The following is a 15,195-nucleotide window of genomic DNA, read 5'->3' as shown; positions in this document are numbered from 1 at the left end:
CTAAGGTTCATAGAAAATGTGAAACTACCTTTCAAAATGGCTCCAGGTGAAACTATATCCTCAGAGGAGAGGTTTCAGTGAAGGTAGGCAGTAAAGGAAACTTTGATGAAGACTTGAGCAGTAGCGTGATTCATAAATCATTGTCAATGCAAATAACCAATAACCAATCTATTGGTAAGAAAGATAAGGTGAGTTTTATTTGAGCCAAGCTGAGGACTAGCCCAGGAACAGTCTCCACAAAGGATGAAAGCATTCCAGAGAAGCAGGGTTTTCAGCACAATTTTTATGCCTTTTCAGAACAAAGAACATACATCAAACATGTCAAGGCTACATATTTCTCAAAGTTTCAAAGAGATGTTTAGTTACAGATTAGCATATATACAGCAGGTCAACACGACCTTGGCATCTGGGAAAGGAAACTTATCTTCAAAGGAGTGCAGGTATTGGCATCATAGGAAGGGAGGCATTCATTCCTATTTTCAAAGAGCACATTCTTTGCTTTGGGAAAATGTTTACTCTAATGGTTAAAGTAGATGTACAATGTATGATTGACCGACCATAAGTCAGGCTTCTTTAGCTTACATACAGTTCAGGCCAAATCAGGTTTAAACTAGAATAGCTTCTCTATATACCTCAATATGTAAAAATTGCTTATAACATCCCTCCCACAGGGCCAGCCCCGTGGCTAAGCGGTTAAGTGTATGCGCTCTGCTGCTGGCGGCCCGGGTTCAGATCCCGGGTGCGCACCGACGCACCGCTTCTCCGGCCATGCTGAGGCCACATCCCACGTACAGCAACTAGAAGGATGTGCAGCTATGACATACAACTATCTACTGGGGCTTTGGGGGGAAAAAATAAATAAATAAAATCTTTAAAAAAAATAATCCCTCCCACACCTTTTTTTTTTTTTTCCTGAGGAAGATTCACTCTGAGCTAACATCCATTGCCAATCTTCCTCTTTTTTGTATGTGGGTCACTGCCACAGCATGGTTGATGAGTAGCGTAGGTCCAAGCTCAGGAACCAAACCCAGGCCACTGAAGCAGAGCACACCAAATTTAACCATTAGGCCATGAGTCCAGCCCAACATTTTCCCCTTTGATCAATAATCTTTTGATAGAAAGCGTTGGTGATCAAGATATTGTCCCTTGATACCAGGGTGGTGTTGCCTGCCCTGGGTCCATTATGTCCCTTGGTGCTAGGCTTTTATCTTACTGATTTGCCTAGTTATCTACAATGGGGGAAAGTTCCAGGTAAAAGCCGTGTATAGTGGACAAGCATAGAGGTATAGGCTGATGGGAGATTACTTTAGAGGTTATACATATTGTCAATCAAATCGAATTGTCACACAAACATTGTACATGTGCTTTTATGTGACTTTTTGCAATCACATTGTTTATAATGTTTATAGAACAGGTATAGTAACAATAAATAGAAACCAATCAATAATATTTGAAGTAGCCAATGAGGAGTAGGCATGGATTTAAAGAGACAAGAAAAGAAGCCAAAGAATTTGTTTCAGGTATTTTTGTAATTTTGCACTAGTTTAAATATTTGTTTGCCTCCTTTATTCATTGTTATCTGTACTTTATGATAAGTTTGGGCAGACTGGTTTAATATAGTAATAAGATCTTCAGTTGATACCTGCAATGATTTTTCAGGCCAATTAAATTCTATTGAAATTACATCTTGCGGTGGATGTTGTTCTATTTCCCAAACATATGATCATCAATATCAATATTAGTATAAGTCTTATTAAAGCCAGGCAATTCTATTTGATTATTAAAGTCAGTATTACACCACATAGCAGTAAAGCTATGATAAAAGATACTTTGATTATAATACAGGTCAGAAAGAATAACAGAGATGTTTTTTAAACTTTCCCAACAAAATTTTCCTTTAGCTATATACCACATATTTGCCTGTATGGGTGTGGTTGTTATAAGCCAAGTAGTAGTAAATTTGGGGTTCCTATTTTGCTCAGGGCATAGTCATACGCCCTAATGGAATTTGCATATCTGAGTGGATATAGGGGTCCAGTAAAAATTATTTGATATTAAGGCCCATCTTTGCCCACAGGGAGAATTCTGGTAGAATTCAAAATCGTCCCTATTCCTACTAGTTGAACAACATCGTAGGTGTGGCTTACTGTAAGTTTAGGCACTAAAGCTGTGATTAAACATTTACATGAATTACAGGAAGCGTTGACATTTTTCCATAAGTTAAGTGGTCTATGTAATTTCCATAGATGTGCGTTTCGGGCTTCTGCCATAAGAAAGGAAGACCAGGGCTGGCCCCATGGCTTAGCGGTTAAGTGCGCGTGCTCTGCAGCTGGCGGCCCAGGTTCGGATCCCAGGCGCACACCGACACACTGCTTCTCCGGCCATGCTGAGGCCGCGTCCCACATACGGCAACTAGAAGGATGTGCAGCTATGACATACAACTATCTACTGGGGCTTTGGGGGAAAAAATAAATAAATAAATAAATCCTTAAAGAAAGGAAGACCATTGGCCGCTTGCTACTTCAGATTCCATTTGGATTAGCGTGTCTGAAATCCCTTGCTGAGTTAAAGTACGTGCTCTTTCCCATTGGTGGGTATGGGCACTTTCTGCCATGATACGTTCAGTTTCTTTTAACCATTTTATTGGTGCTAGATTATCAGTCCAAGCAGATTTCCATCCTTTACCTTCCTCCTGATATAACAGGCCTTCTAATTTACCTTTTTTTGTTAAAATATTTTTTTTTCTTCTGAATGTCTTTCTTCAGTAAAAGCAAGTTCTGCCTGTCCAGGAATACCTAATCCTGATCTTGCAGCTCCTAAAGCTCATTTTGTCCTTTGAGGCCAGTGCTGATTAATCCACCAAACATGTTGTTGCCATTGTAGGCTAACAGTGTTGGTACAATTAGGATAAAGCTTTTGGACTTAAAAACGTTGAGTTCCCCAGACTAATGTGAAGTGGGTAATAGTAACACCTGAAGATAACTTTGTTTGGGTATGCCATAAGGCTTCCCATAATCTTCCTGGTCTTACAGTAAGGTTAAGCTTAGGAGGGGGTTGAACCCACCAGGTTACCCCTAAAATGGAATTTTTGACAGTTATCCATTGTTTTGTCTTATTCTGTTTTAGGCTGTTTCATCCACAAACACATGGTTTATGAGTGCATTGGATATTTTGACATACTGGGTAAGCAGCCACTAAATTTTTTCCATTGTACCCAGGGACTTTTCTTAATAATTGGTCATCTAAGTTTATAGATACACAATGGTCAGTTTGTTGGGTATTATATACAATGTGAGTTAGATTTGCATTAGGTAACAGTTTTTGAAAAATTTTCCCTAGTAATGGCCCCTTGTATATATGTGTGTATATATATCCCAAAAAATAGTTACAAAAGGCAGGGGAATATTAGGGTATGCGCAAGGAGTCATAAACACTTCATCGAAGTCATAATTATAAGACTAAAGTTGTGTTTGGAGTTATATTAGTTAGATTAGCAGGTAACCATGATATTTCTTTGGGATGAAATAGAGGGGAAGAGGGAATAAACAAGCAGGTCCAATATTATCCAAAATAGCGGGTATAATAAAATGGAGGAAAAGTAGGAATACAAGCCTGGTCTCGAGTCTTAGGAGGTGTTGTCTACCCTGATGTCATCTGCTTCTCATCCTGGCTTGATGGTGCTTTTCTTAGTCAGATGAATTCGGGTGTCAGAAACAGGAATTGAAATCCACTCAGGTGGAGGGGTATTTTTAAATGAGAAATGTGAGTCCATGAGTTTATGCCATTTAATTTTGCAGCTCATGGATTGGTTAAGAGTACCTGGTATGCTCTTTTCCAATGGGGCTGCAAAGAGTCTTTCATTTGATGTCTCTTCCAATAAACAAAATCTCCAAGCTGTAGTCCAGGATCCTTAAGGTCTTCATCTCCCAGGAGCTCACTGTGAAAAGAATCAGCTACCAGCCTTTCATTTCTTTTAAGTGTCTCAATAAGACCTTGACAATGATGCAATATATTTCCCTTAAATAAAGCTGGTTCATTCATTCCCTTGTCTAATTGCATAGGCCATCCTGTTATTCTTTCAAAAGGAGACAGCTGATATTTACCGAAAGGCGTAGATCTAAGACTGAGGAGTACTAGTGGAAGAGCTTTTTGACCATGAGAGGTTAAATGCTTCCGAAAGTTTTGCCTATTGAATTTTGATTGTGCCATTATTTCTTTCCATCAGTCTTGAGGACTGGGGATGATAAGCACAGTGAAAGCGCTACATTATTGGCCAAATGTCACAAATAGATTTAGTTATTTGTCCAATGAAATGAGTTGCTCAGTCACTATGTAACTTGATAGGAATTCCCCAAACAGGAATGATTCTTTCCAGTAACAATTTACCTACTGTTAAAGCCATTGCAAAAACCCAATGTGAAAACATACAAATCTAATTACTAAGATACATTTATATCCTAGAGATGGTGACATTTGAACAAAGTTCAATTGCCATACCTCAAAGAGTCCCTTAGGAAGAGGAAAGTGGCCTTGTGATCCAAGAGGTTTCCCAGGATTATATTTAGGATATGTAGTACAACAAGCAAAGGCTTTATGAGCCACTGGGGGAGAAATTTTCCAAAAATATTGTTTTCCCCATAAAATCATCTTTTCAGGGGCCCAATGAGTTAATTGATTATATGCTGAAGCAATGGCAATTGTGCTCCAACAGGCACTATGGGTTTTTTATTGGGCCCAAACCACATTTGTGTGGTGGGGGTCAAAAATATCCCCTTTTTGTTGCCATATTTGTTTTTCTTCTTCTGCGTTGATTTCTTGAGACTATAGAAGGAAAACTTTTACTGGGTTAGTGGGATTAACAGAGAGCAATGGGCATTCTTGAGGCTGGACAGGATGAGTATTTAAAGCTGCCTGTTAGGCAGCAATATCAGCAAGTTGATTTCCTTTAGCTTCTAAGTGTCAGATTTGGAATGCCCTGGTATTTTAATAATTGCTGATGGTTTTGGTACTTGTGTAGCATTTAACAATTCTGCAACTTGTTTTCAATTTTTTATAGGTTTCCCTGAAGAAGTTAAAAACCCTCGTTGTTTCCATAGCATTCCAAGTCATGTACCGAGGCTGGCCTGGTGGCGTAGTGGTTAAGTTCACAAGCTCCAGTCTGGTGGCCCGAGGATTGTGGGTTCAGATTCTGGGGACACCTACACACCGCTTATCAAGCCATGCTGTGGCAGGCGTCCCACATATAAAGTAGAGGAAGATGGGCACGGATGTTAGCCCAGGGCCAATCTTCCTCAGCAAAAGGAGGAGGATTGGCAACAGATGTTAGTTCAGGGCTAATCTTCCTCACCAAAAAAAAAAAAATTAAACAAAAAAGAAGTCGTGTACCACTCCAGAGGCACAATGATTTTCAGTAGAAATATTTGACGTGGTCTTTAGCTAATTGATAAGCTTGAGTTAAAGGAATTAATTTGGGTTGCTATGCTGACTTTATTTCTGGTAAATAAGACCTTTCAATTATGCCCATTTTGGACGTTATTGCATATCCAGCCCAGTAATGCCCTGATCAGCTTTTAAATAGGACCCATCTGTAAACCAAATTAGATCAGCATTATCAACAGGATTTTCTTGTAGGTCACTCCTAGGAGCAAGAAGGTAATCTGTTAATAAAATGCAGTTGTGGTCATTTTCTTCCTGTGGCGCTGCAAACAAGGTTGCAGGGTTAAGGTTATTATATCCAGCTAAAGTAATATTAGGCGCAGAAAGCAACAATACTTCATAAGAGGCTAATCAGCTTACAGAGTAGTGCTGAGTGTGATGAGAATTTAGAAGACATTCAAGTGAGTGTGGAACATAAATGATTAAAGGAGACCCCATTACCTTTTCTTCAGTGGCCTTACACATGAGAGCTGTTGCTGAAATAGCCCTCATACAAGGTGGAAGCCCTTTTGCTACTGAATCTAATTGCTGACTATAATGTCCCACAGGTGGACATTGATCACTATGTTTTTGAGTCAATACAGCTAAAGCATTTCCTTTCTTTTTGTGCACAAAGAGAAAAAATGGCAAGCTGTAATTAGGCTGACCTAAAGCTGGTGCCTGAGTCAAGATGGACTCCAAAGTATTTACTGCTTTGTCTCCTTCTGGCATCCATTCAGTCAAATCAGGCTGCTCGGACTTAAGTAATACATACAAAGGTTGAGCAATGAGCGAAAAGCGGGCACCCAATTTCTGTAGTATCCAGAGAGTCCTAGAAATCCTCTCAATTGCTTTTTTGTTTGGGGGAGAGAAAAAGCCAAAAATCCCTCTGATCCTTTCAGAATCAAGCAATAATCCATCCTTAGAAATTAGGTGTCCCAAATATTTTTATAACAGGTAATCAAAATTGGAGTTTATCTTTGGACACCTTATGTCCTTTACATGCTAGTTATTGTAATAGATAGATAGCGTCCTTTTGGGAGTCTGATTCAGTCTTGGAGCATAAAAGCAAGTTATATACATATCGAATTAAGGTAGAGCCACTGGGAAACTCTACATTAGCTAAATTAGCCTTGAGTATTTGAGAAAAGTAAGCAGGGATTTCAGTATAGTTTTGTGGCATAATCATCCAGATATACTGGCAATCTTCCCACATAAAGGCAAAAAGATATTGACTGTCTTCTGCTGGAATACTAAAGAAGGCACTGCATAAATCAGTTACTGAAAAATAGCAGCTATCAGCTGGAATGGCTGAGAGCAGAGTGTGTGGATTTGGGACCACAGGATGTCAAAGAATCACAATATTATTTATAGCTCTCATATCTTGAAAAAAACTCCTGCCTTTCCCATTTGGCTTTCCTACTGGCAAAATAGGTGTATTATAAGGACTAGTACAAGGAATTATAAGTCCCTTCTCAACAAAATCCTGAATAATAAGTCCTATTCCATTTAATGCCTCTGATTTAAGTAGATTTTGTCGAATATTGGGTAAAGGCTTAGAGTTGTCAACAGTCCCCTTAATAGGAGTAGCCAATTTAATCTTTCCAATATCTGAAGAAGAAGATGAGCACACTTCTTCAGGCACTTGCAAGAATAGGTCATCAATTTTCTCTTGGTCTATGTAAGCCATTGATTTTATAACCATCAATTTCTTAGTAACTAAATTTTGATCAACACCCAAATTTTCTAAATCTAGAAGCATTTCACCCTTTTATGAAAAGGCAATATGAACATTGTATGATTCTAAAAGGTTTCATCCTATCAAATGAATTGAAGCAAATTTTACCAGGAGAAATACATTTTTCCCTGTGATCGTTCTCAATCGAATGGCTCTGATTTAAAAACCTGCATTGGTAAATTAGAAATGCCTACCATTTGAATTGATTGCTTACTCCGAGGGAGAGGGCAGTGAATAAGGGTAGGATTAAGAACACATAATATAGCCCCAGTATCTACACGGGCCTTTGAAGTTTCTGCTCTGATAGTTATTTCAATCTCCCCCAATGTATTGGTAAGGAGGAGGGTAAATGCCCTCTCACAATCCTCGGGGCAAAAGACTTTGCCATGTTCTAAATCTCATTTAAGTTTGCAGCAATCTCATTTGAAACAAACAGCCTTTTTGCAATAGTAACAGGTGTGGTCATTTCGTCTTTGGTCAAGGTTTGAAAAAGACATCTTAATCAGGCCACTGAGCTGTTGCACAGTGAACATTCATAGCCTTAGTGGCTCTTTCCTTTTCTTTCTTTTGTAAAGTTTTAGAAAGCTCGTCTGCAATAGTGACTAGTGCACTAGTGCACAATGCAGCCCTGCCCATTCATGTCTTTTAATTATTCTTGCCAGTTCCTCATCTAATCCTTCCAAAAAGATTGAATTTAAAATTGGATCATTTTGAAGGTCTCAAAAACTTTCAGGAGCCATACTGGAGTACTGCTTGAAGGTTTTTTCAAGCAACTTTTCAAAATAATCAAAGATAGTTTCTCTGGGTTTTTGTTTACATTGCTGGACCTTTGTCCAATCTATTTTCTTAGGAAAAATCCTGGGAATGACTTGGTACAAGTCATGAGCAAGTTCTCTACATTTCTCAAGATCAGCAGGCTCGTGTTTACGAAAATCTTCCATGGGTGCCTTCCAGTCTGCCTCTGTTAGCCCTTCTTTAGCTTTACTTTCAGATACTAGCAAATGCACAAGCTGATATAAATCTCCCAGTATCCTGATTCATATGTTCTAACAGTTAGATCGAATTCTGGAGCAAATCCCAAAGGATCTTGTAAAGGGTCTGGGAAGTCCTTAGTTAACTTCTTGAGTTCTGTTCTAGTCCAGGGAGTATATGTAAGTGCAGGCTCACCTCTCCCAGTAGGTTTCTCTTTAAAAGGAGCCATCATAACTTTAGGACTTTTAGTATTTGTTCCCTGGGATTTAATTGTCTCCTTTGGAGATGGAGGAGAAGAATGTAAAGTGGACAAGTCAGGGGACAGTAGTTCAGAAAGGAGAGGATACAAAGGCACCAAAGGAGGAGAAGGAGGTGGAGGTGGAGGGGGAGGTGGAGGACGTAGAGGAGGCAGGGCAGCGTCTGAACCTCTTTCTAATTTAGCAACAGTTTCTAATAATTTTTGGTTAGTTTCCTGTAAAGAGGTCATTTTATCATTACTATGTTTTGAAGCCTCTAAATACCAATTAAAAAATGTTTCCCGTTCTATTTGTTTAATTTTATAGTTGGTTTTTTCCAACTGTGCGTGCAAATAAACTAATTTAAGTCAAACGTTCCCCATTTTGGCCATTTAAGACTCAAGTCATCTTTTGTTAAATTTTCTCATTTTGTGAAGAACTTGCGAGTGTTGGCTCTGTACATATTGTACACAAAGCCAGCCAGAGTTCCAGTGGGTGGCTGCCTGTCCAGGAGCTGGTCAGCTGTAGAAGTGTGATTTCCCATTTTCTCTTAGTTTCGTTTTGTTAAAAAGTCTGAACAACTTCTAAGGACAGTGTAGTGGGTCAGAAGTGTGCTGCTTGTGAGTGTCACTTCCTAAAAGGCCATGAACACTCTTTTATGTCTTAGTTTCTCCTGCTGGCAGTCTAAAACTACCATGGGGGCTCAGAGCACTGAATGACCAATCCCTATGTGTGCGTCCCCTGATGAGCCTTTAATTATTTAAAGAGAAAGATCACAATGGAGTTCCCTTTGGGACTGCCGCATGTCACTAGGATCAACCTCAGACACCTCCACTGAGGATGACTTGAGGCTGGAAGGAGCTGGCATCCCTTCTCTTCAGTGCTGAATGAGTTCAGTCTCTCATTTTGCTTGTCAAACAATTTGTTCAGACTTTATAAACACAATTCTTTCCCAATTTAAAGCCAAATTAAAAAGGTCAGCCAACCCCGTTCACTCCAAAGTTCCCCCTAGGTTCTCCTCCCCTAGGAAATTCCCCTTAGGTTCCTCTTACCAAGGATATGTACTGGTACCCCCTTAAGACAGCTAGTCTTAAGACCTGAAACAGCTCAAATAAAAGACAGGACCATCAACTTAAATAAGGAGGTCTGGATTTCAGGAGAACTCGCTGAGTCACCCAAAGAGTGCGGTGAAGCCAGAGGGGCTCAGTGGGCTTGTGCTGGTACCAGGCGCCGGTTCAAAGTAGATTCCAGGTGGTCTCAGGTGGGTTTCTCTGAAATCCTGCCAACTATGCCAAAAAATGTCGATGCAAATAGCCAATACCCAATCTGTAGATAAGAAAGATAAGGTGAGTTTTATTTGGGCCACGCTGAGGACTAGTCCAGGAATGCAGCCTCCACAAAGAAAGAAAGTGTTCTGGAGAAGCAGGGTTTTCAGCACAATTTTTATACCTTTTCAGAACAAAGAACATACATCAAACATGTCAAGGATACATATTTCTCAAAGTTTCAAAGAAGTTTTTAGTTACAGATCAGCACATATACACAGGTCAACATGACCCTGGCATCTGGAAAAGGAAACTTATCTTCAAAGGAGTACAGGTACTGGTGTCATAGGAAGGGAGACATTCATCCCTATTTTCAAAGAGCTCATTCTTTGCTTTGGGAAATGTTTACTTTAATGGTTAAAGCAGATGTTAAAGTAGATGTACAATGTATGATTGACAGGCCGTAAGTCAGGCTTCTTTAGTTTACATACAGTTCAGGCCAAATCAGGTTTAAACTAGAATAGCTTCCTCATATACCTCAATATGTAAAAATTTCTGATAACATCATGAAATGGGGCTTATAGAGGCTGCAGCAGAAAAGTGTAGGAGAAGGGAATGGTGGGAGGTAGAGTCAGGGAAGAAACAGCTTCAGGGAGAAATTGTAGGAAAGAATTGGTATGAGGTATTTAAATTGTGGGCAATGACTAGAGATAGCAGGGATCCTTATCAGTCTACAAGAATGTCAAAACCCTGGAGCACCAGTTACCTGGGACTGAACTGATAGATCTCAGAGGAAGATGTCATCTCAGGAGCACAGAGAGATTTGCCTCTAGAAGAGTTAGTTTCAGCCTCCACTGATTGGTTCTCAGGGAAAGTTTTGGGTGCAAAACTGCCAGGTCTGTGGGTGTTCAGGTAGACAAACAGAAGTCTGAGAGGGCAAAGTCCTGGTCACTGTGTGGTGGGTCTGGGTGCTACCTGGTGGTGTGCGATGGTGGGGGTAGATAGGAGTGAGGAGATGAGCTGCTTGGATATCCCACTGCATTAAAGCAGTTCCCTTAGGCTCTTTGATAACATGGTGGTGGAGTATCTCTCATCCACCCACCCATCCTTCCAGCCATCTACCCATTAATCTAACTACTTATCTCTATTTAAAATCAGCAGTCTTTTTTTATGAGTTGGGATTCTTTAAACATTGCATAAATCTGATTGTTAATTAATCCAGATTGGCCTTCTACCATCCTATCCTGACAAAACTAAGTCTAAAAACAGAATCCCAGAGTGTCTTTCCAATTCAGTATCAAAAGAATGACCAAAAAGAGGCAATTTAAATCATGTCCCAGTTTTTGCCTTTCACGACTTTTGACAGCCTTTGTGTTCACTTTTACAAAATACAGGAAGAAGATAGTGACCATATTTTTCTTTTTCTGACATACTCTAAGTAGAGATTATATTTCCCCAATGCAGTATTTTAGTGCAGCAATTTTTAACCTTTTTGTGGGGTCATGAACTCTTTTGAGACTCTGATGAAAGCTATGGGACATTCTCAGCAAACAATTTTGCTCCCTATTTGAGGGGGTTTCTGGAACCTCAGAAGCCTCTCTGTGGACCCTATATTCAGAGCCTATTTTAGAGTCGGAAAAGATGAGTGGAGATCTTACGTGATGTCCAGGAGTTCTATGTCCATTAGGTCCTGTCCATCAATAAGAAACAAGGATTCAAATCCAGCGAAGTGGAAACATCTGGTGTCCATTTACCTTGTAACTCTCCACCCCCATTCTCAGCTCTGCACACATCATCTTGAGAACATATTTTTTTCTTTGGGTCTAATTGGTGCCTTTTAGCCTGTAGACAGTGGCTCATTTATATGTGCTACATCCTTTTCTCGCTAGGATACAAGAGGCTTATTGATCTCACAAGAAATTCTTTTGCTTGATTTGCATGCAAACCGTCAGTGTCAGGATGTTTTTTTGATACACAGAAGGCTTGCATGTCATTTGCATCTCATTAGAAATAGTCAAATAAGATTCTCTCTTCTAATGGAGTCACACTGTAAGTTAATAAAAGCAATTATGTGTTGGCTGTACTAACACTTTTCTCATTTGGTCTTGTTTCCATCTTTATTTCTACATCAAATTTTCTTAGGATTCTGAGATTTTTGGAACTACTTCTGTAAGCCTATAATGATTCAGATATGTTTTATGGAATTGCAGGGACCTCACCAGTCCAGGTTTAAAAAATATTTCCAGTAAGCATGACTTGACCCTGTGCCTGGTTACCGAGCAGTCTCTCTAAATCTCTATTCAATGACTCTCGTGTGTGTTTCAGGTCACCAGTAGCACAGAAGCCCTTGTGAGTGTCCCTAGCACACATCAAAAAGACATTTCAAATAGTCTCCAAAATTTTGACTTTTTTTGCTTGACCAAGATATTTTTAATGTGTAGTATTTTAATTCAGTACTTTTCTTCAATTTATCATTAATACAATAGGAAAACCTGTAACTATAATATAGAAAGTAAGTGTATACTTTTATTCGAGGTCTTTAAAGCATTTTATTACATCAAAATTAGTAGCATGTAGTTGTTTTAATCATAGAAGGGGAGTGAAGCTCTAAGAGAACTGAGGCAAATAGCCCAGACTCTAGACTTCATGAAGCTCTATTTGATTTAAATGCTTTTGAAGATGCTACCTGGCACAGACAATTCAAATACATGATAATAATGCAGTCGTGTGTGGTTATGCTAGTACTATCACTATGTGATGGCACAGACACTAGAGACAAATATAAAAGAGGTGAGGTGCATGGGCTCAGGAGTCAGACTGCCTGGGTTCAGATCCTGGTTGTCTTACTCGCGTGATGCTGAACACATTTAGAATCTCTGCGAAATGGAGTGGACAGTGGTCCCTACATCCCAGGGCTGTTGTGAAGGTTAAAGGAGATAATACATGCACAGCACTTAGCATAGGGCCCACATTCCATAAATGCAAAGGATTACCGGTAAATGGCCAATATTACACATGAATTATTTTTAAAAATAATATGAGACAGAATTGTACGTTAATTGATGCAGAATTTCTTTTCTAGACTAATTCAATTTCACTAACATTTTCTGCTAACTTTTTATTTTGGAAATTTTCAAACTTACAAAAAAGTTGAAGGAATAGTACAATGAAGATCTGTACACTCCCTTCATCTAAATTTACCAGTTATTAACGTGTTGCTACATTTACTTTCTCTGTTTATACACTAGCACACACACACTCTCAGAAACCTAAATAAATACAGCTTTTCTTGAAGTTCTGAGAAGTATTTAATCTGTCTTTATCTAACTCTTTTCATTTTCCCTTTATTCTTTTCTAACAATATGGCCTATTTGCATTTTTAACCCTTTGAATATAAGTTGCAGATATCTTACTTTCCAGTTCCTAAATTCCCAACTATATGCAGTTCCTAAGAATATAGACATTTTCTTTCATAAACATAATGTTATCACACGTAAGAAAATTCATAATAATTCCATAAAATTATCTTATAGCCAGTGCATATTCAAAGCATGTTCAAATTTATGCAATTGTCTCAAAAATATTTTATAGCCGTTATGTTATTGCTATTGTTTTTGATGTTCTATTCAGAATACAGTCAAGGTTCTTACATTGCATTGGTCATTTTATCATCTTTTTTTGTGTGTGTGTGAGGAAGATCAGCCCTAAGCTAACATCCATGCCAATCCTCCTCTTTTTGCTGAGGAAGACCAGCTCTGAGCTAACATCTATTGCCAATCCTCCTCCTTTTTTTTCCCCCAAAGCCCCAGTAGATAGTTATATGTCATAGTTGCATATCCTTCTAGTTGCTGTACGTGGGACGTGGCCTCAGCATGGCCGGAGAAGCGGTGCGTCGGTGCAGGCCCGGGATCCGAACCCAGGCCGCCAATAGCGGAGCACATGCACTTAACCGCTAAGCCACAGCGCCGGCCCTGCACTGGTCATTTTTAACCTACATCCCAGTTTAGGTCAGTCAACTTGTAGAATGTCTCACATTTTGGATTTGTCTGACTTTTCCCTTATGGAAAGTTTCTTTTAGCTTGTTCCCCCTTCCACTGTAGTTCTGACTCCCTGGACCTAAAGTGGGCCACTCTTACAAGGCTCCCTAAATCACTGTTTTCCTTTGTGTGGGAGCCTCCATTCAACAAATGTTTGTTCAGGTTATTTATCCCTGCTCAGTAAGTGGATGTTATGGTAAGAAAAACTATAATAAATTAAGATTTAATTTGGCTATAAGTGACAGAAAACCCAAACAGCAGTAGCTTAATCAAGTTGATAGTGTGTCTCTCTGCCCCTCCCTCTGTCTCCTTCGTCAAAGTCTGGAGGTAGGCAGCCTCAGGCTAACAGAGTAATTCATATATCAGGCTCCTCTATCTTGCTGCTCCAACTCCAAGTCTGAGACGACTGCTCCAGCTCAAGTCATCATGTCCCCATTTCAGCCAGCAGGAGGGAAGAAAGGAAAGGAAAAGGGCACTCTTTCTGTGTTTCATGACACTTCCTGGACGTTATACAGGCCATTTCTACTCACGTCTCATTGGCAGTAATTAAGTTACACGGCTACATCCGGCTGCAAGGAAGGTTGAGAAACGTGGCTAAAATAAGAGGTTCTGTTGCTACAGAGGGAAGAAGAGATCTAGGGACCATCCTTCAGCCTTGGCCAGGTCTGTTTACAGAGGTGGGTGGGCCAAGAGGGTCACTGAGAAGTCGTTCGTGGGAACAAAAAAGGCATTGGAGATGGCATGGGTTAACGTTCAGAAAGACGCAAACAGACCATATTCCTGGAAAATGATAAGGGAAATTGAGAATAGGTGAAGACAGGCAGATTAAATACTTTTCAGAACCTCAAGAAAAATTTTATTTGGCTTTCTATGAAGGTAGTAGTCCCACAGTGAAGTAAATGTAAGCAACCTATCATTTAAAAATAACCCGTAATAACCTATTGGATATCCAGATCTCTTGACTTTATTGGAATTGTGTTGACATACATTCATTCATTTTCTCATTCAACAAACACATATGAAGTGCCAGGCAGAGCTGGGTCAGCGGACATAATAGTGAGCGAAACAGAAGAATGGTCCTAGCCCACATGGGGCTTACATGAGATTCTAATCAAATATTCACAAAAGTAGATCTAAACCTATAATTGTGATAAGTGCTACGACGAATATGGTATAATGTCAAAAGGGTTATTTGCCCTAGTCAAGGGGGTCCAAGAAACCTTCCCAGAGGAGGTGGTACTTGGGCTGAGGTCTAAAGGAGAAGTAGGGAGAACTAAGTAGGGGGCTGGGGGATGCTGGCTAATGATGAAAGAGTTTGAATGGTCTTGATTGGAGGGAGAACTGAGCAAGGGCTCCAATAGCAGAACATTAACAATGTAAGATTTGAGACAAAATGCAAAACAGTACCTGTACTTTGTTACCTTTCACGTAAGCAAGCGAGGAAATAAGAAAATATGTATGTATCTGTTCCTCTGTGCAAAACTTACACACATACACACACACACACGATAAACCAGAAAAATAATGAGATT

This window comes from Diceros bicornis, chromosome 23, assembly GCF_020826845.1.
Source record: "Diceros bicornis minor isolate mBicDic1 chromosome 23, mDicBic1.mat.cur, whole genome shotgun sequence".
Classification (NCBI taxonomy): Eukaryota; Metazoa; Chordata; class Mammalia; order Perissodactyla; family Rhinocerotidae; genus Diceros; species Diceros bicornis.
This window is presented reverse-complemented; position numbering follows the sequence as displayed.